Here is a 4,965-nt window from a genome sequence, read left to right on the forward strand (position 1 = left end):
AATAATTCACTGTGACTGACAGTTCGTTCCTCAGTTTATGGGTGCATCAAACACAAAGTTTATCTACATTCAGCCACTCCAGTATATACACACATATATGTATTGAATGCAATCTGATTCATATCCCGAGTGATTGTTTGGATACAGTGCGTGATTCTTTCTAGTCCATTCATTTCACTCATATTGACGGATTATTCGTGGAGTACTTTTCAAATGAATACACGAGAGGTAATCTTTATTTTTTTCTATTTTTGTTGTAAATATTTCAAGAGATTTATTCATGGCTCTCCTGCAGGATATCGAATGTATGTTGACAGCACCAGTCACTGAGCCAGAAAATAGAAAAACAATGTCGTGGTAAAATGGAGGTTCATTTGTCCCATACAAAAAAAATTATTGGTTTCAGCCATCACAAACTTCTTTTATTCATTACTCACTCAAATTGAAAAAAAAACTATATATTTAGCGTTATTTCCGGTGATGTGACAATTCACGTACATTTCGATTATCAACAGGAAAGACTGCCTTTTTCCGCTAAATAATGAACAGTGAATCGTACTATTCCTTTCATTTGGTGTTCCCTGCATTTATGTCATGATATGCTATCTAAAATACATTCCAAACTCTGGACGTGTTTACATTTTTCATATACATTAAAACATTCATTCATTCTTCTTGGAAGAGAGAATTAATGTTTCTGGTCTTCCTCTCGTGAGGCTCCATGTTCCCAGTGAAATAGTTTGGGTATTTTTACATCAAAGGAGTTAGAAAATTAAGTGACATCAATGAACGCACTATTGAATTTTCTCGCGTTAGGGGAATTCGTATCATTTCAATCTCTCCTTTTGTTAATGGGCGTTATTGGATAGCAGTGCACTTGCTAATGACATTAATTGACATTTATTGGATTTTAGATGATTTCTAAGATAACCATCGTAACAAATATACCCCTTTAAAGTGTACTGTTATTTTTATTGGTGGTAGAGAGAGGGTCTGGAAGGAAAATCACTGAATATTTTTCATAACAAATGTCTTTGTTGAATGGAGGCGCATGACCGCAAACATGTGTGGATGGGTAGAGGGTCATGGTTATGGTAGAACTGTATTATCTTGAGAATTACTGTAGAATATACTTGTTTTTTCATTATTCAATCGAGGCGAATTTTCACACGCATGTCTCTGGCTGTAATTGAATAAACGATTCGATAGAGGAAACTCGTGCACATATTACATTACAAAAAAAATTACTTCCGATAAATGAATTTACTTCTGCCAAGTCCGTTAAATTGACAGAAAGAATTGGAGCTGTAGTTGGCATAGGTGTTGGCATTTATTTAACAATTTTTTTCTTGTTTATATGAGAACACAGTTGCACCTTCAGAAAAGAGAGATTATTCCTGTCAATTGTGTTTGCTGGTGTTGAAGTAATTCGTTTAAGGCGAGAAAATTGAATGGTAATTTTAGGGTGAGATTTTAGAGAATTAGGTCATTCTGCTTATTCGAGAAAAGTAATTATTTGTGAGTGCAAGTCAAGTCTATCAAGTAGTTGCTAGTTGCTAGTTGCTAGTCGATCGGTGGCCAGTTTACGCAGTAATGGCACTGCGATCGCTAGGTTTCCTTCATGAGTACGACGAAGATAACATTTATCAATATATCTTCGTCTAAAACATTTGATATGGGGAACCTTTTGTTGGCTCTCGAGGTACCTAATTGGAAGAATGAAATCTCTAGTGAAATTGCACACCAAGTGACTCAACCATCACGGAAATAAATATATATGCAAATCTATAGGTCACATATTGAATTTTTTACTGCCAATATCTGTAGTTAAGTGGTTGACGAAGAAGTTGACTCACCCTTTGGCAGGATTTTCGGATATTTTTTCCAAACTAAGGGAGTTTCCAAAACTTTGAAAATAATTGTTTTCGTAGTTCTCAATTAGTTCTACAGAAAAGATTTTAACAAAAATGTTATTATCTCTTCTTATTTCAGAGATATTTTCGAAAAACTTACCAGAGAGGTACGTTAACTTAATTAGTTTTTGCTTTGCTACAGAAATTTTATCGAATTTTCTTTAAAAGTTTTCAAGTCTGAGGTTTTGCAGTATTGCAATGATGAAAATAGGGGGCTTTCTGATTTTGTTCACATCCGCAAATTCAAGGATTCTTCTCAGATGGAATATTTTAGTATTTAGTCCAAAACTTCTCTTGTAATGAAAAGCAGGGAAATGTTTCGAACAACTACTAACAGGAACTGAAAATATAAATACAATTCAGTACCTGCAAATAATCAGTATTCATAGTCAGAGCCTTAAATAATTACGAATCGTGCTGCTCCCAAGTATTCGAAAAAAATTGTCTGCAGTTTCTTTTCAGAATTGACGAACTCGTCAATTATAAAAAAAATTTATTAGGTTTTTTCTTCTAGTCTGATCAGTTCTTACACCAATTCGTTAACATAAATTTTCTTTGAACTTGTAATTTAAGTATTTTATTCAATTAGGTTTCTTTTATCGTAAAAAGGTAAAAATTTCAAATCGATCGAAACAGTGCGGCGTTACTTTTATTTTACGCGAAAAGGAGAAAAAAATAATCAAATAAATTATTAGGCTTGAGTCGTTTCTCTCATAGATGCATTATATTGTCAAGCAGCGATTTCAATAACAAACTCATTGCTGAAAACAATCGTCTAAAGCCCTTTTAACATTGAAATGAACGTATTAAGTTGTACCCATCGTAGAAAATAATACTTTCTGTTGGATTATGGAGTTAAAAGTAAGAAAACACGTTGGTTAACGTTTAAATAATTTTACTTATAATAATTTTACCACAAGTGACTGACAAGGTATACGAGCAAGGCCCTGTTGTCCCGTAGAGGGCAATATATTTCCCACCTCTAGAAATATTTTCCTTTTACCTTTCCCAACCATATCTGGTCACCAGATGTATTTTTGAGAATATTCAAGTATTATAAAAACTAATGAAGGATTTAAGACATTTTCGCTTTTGACAACTAGGGACAATCCCAAAGAAATGTGGCAATAAACTATCCTCCCTCAAATGAGAAAAATAAAACTTGAAAGGCGTGGAATAATTTTGTAGCCGGGGAAATCCCCGAAATCCAACAGTCTCTGGTAAGGATGTCCTACCCTCGTTTAGCCAGAATTGCCGATCTTTGGAATTTTCTAACAAATATTTTGACTATATTTTTTATAAAGTTTTATGGATTTTTGAAAATTTAAAAAACACACCGAAAAATTATTGCATGATTATGACATTTCGGGACTCGTTAAATAATGATAAAAAAATGTGAAAATGGTATATTTTTTCGTATCAATCGGATCAACAATTTCTCAGAAAACTAAAAAAAACCGATAATTTTAGCAAAAGAGGGGCTAAAGGATGTAATAAGGATGTTCTGCCCCCCTTCATTTCTATCCCTAGAAAATGGTTCTTCCATTGAGTCCAAAATGGAACCTTTGGGCAGCTTTTCCTGATCGCCTAGACTCTAGGCCCTAGAGCTTCATACCGGTATCCCATCCATTCACTTCCGATTTAATAAAAAAAACCACAAGAAATGCTGTTTCATCTATCGCACACCGTTCTCTGACGGGCACTTTGTCTTTTAGTTTTTACTTCCCTCTGGTACAGCTTTTTATTGCTACCGCCTTATCTACTATTTTCATTGAAACTATATGTACACCGACCGAAAAAATTCTTCCACAAATACGGTTTGACTTGTATTAAGAAACTCATGAGTCGAAAATGGACAAGAAGTAAATATGTGACACTGAAATTGGAAAAGATATCGTCAACCAATTCTGTACTGGTCCTAACGACTATAATAATTTATTTCTGATAAGAAAGTAATTTATCAAATCAACTCTCGTTGACTCAATCCATTAAATCGTTTCGAAATTTTAAATTTAACATATGCCTTCTCCCAAACCTGTAATTTGAGAATTCGCCTCTTTATGAACAAATTGCTCTTCATTTTAAAAACAAAAAAAGTACAAAATTTGTTATTGAAAGGTAATTTTTCGTGTCAAATCATATCGGGAATTTTCCTGGCTCACATTTTATTATTGCAGGTCTAAATAACGCACGTAAATTTCGACACATGCGAATTTAACATACACTTTCAACACAATTCTAAACGAAATAAGGGTAATTATTTATGTATGAAAGTCAATTTAATAAAAATTCAAAAATAGCGGTAAAGTATAAAGAAATTGAAAAAAATTAGACTCTGAACTCTTGAGTGTTGTATTATGGTGTCAAATTGAATTACTATTATTATTTTTTCAAATTAAATTATTGACTTGTATACGTAACTAATTTTCCTTATTTTGTTGAAAATTGTGTTGAAAACTGTGTTGAACGTGTGTGTTGAATTTAGACATGTAATCCTTCCTACCTAATCCAAATGCCTATCCAACGATTTCCTGTGAGGTCACAAGATGTGGAACGCTATATAAATTTCCTGTCTTCCATGAAAGTGTTAATTCTGTTCTTAAGGCCCACATGAACTATCTATCGAACTTGATCTTTTGTTTAAATTCTATCTTGTTAGCATAAAATATATTAAAAATTGGGATTAAATTCGTGCTCGAGTGGTTATAAAAAAATAATGAAAAAAAAAGAGGAAAAAGTTTACAAAAAAAAAATATAAAAAATCCTCAGCTTACCATTGCTCTCCACCAGCTCAAGTGGCAGCTAGGCGCAATGTTAAACTGTGTATTTTTTATAATGTTAACATATTTTAGGTTATCAAAATAGAATTTAAACAAAAGATGACTGAAAGATGATAAAATATTGTCGTCTTGTCAATTGTCGAGATATAAGTTTCTTGACACAAGTAAAGCCGTACTTGTGAAAATAGAATTTATTTCCTGAGTGTTTGTATCTAGGAGAGGAATGTCGAGCTCAGTGAGGCCTGGCTTGATAAAGGTGGGCGACCACAAGC

The 4,965-nt window shown here is 33.2% G+C and overlaps 1 protein-coding gene across 1 annotated transcript in view; it reads left to right on the forward strand.

Moving 5' to 3' along the window:
* Positions 1-6: 6 nt before the first annotated feature.
* The window catches only part of Src64B (Tyrosine-protein kinase Src64B), a 14,613-nt gene continuing 9,654 nt past the window's right edge, over positions 7-4,965 (forward strand). Inside the window, exon 1 of the mRNA XM_011310942.1 lies at positions 7-228. The gene's annotated coding sequence lies outside the window, so the exon portion shown is untranslated. The remainder of the gene's footprint in view (positions 229-4,965) is intronic.

Source organism: Fopius arisanus, unplaced genomic scaffold (genome assembly GCF_000806365.1).
Source record: "Fopius arisanus strain USDA-PBARC FA_bdor unplaced genomic scaffold, ASM80636v1 scaffold00079, whole genome shotgun sequence".
Taxonomy (NCBI): Eukaryota; Metazoa; Arthropoda; class Insecta; order Hymenoptera; family Braconidae; genus Fopius; species Fopius arisanus.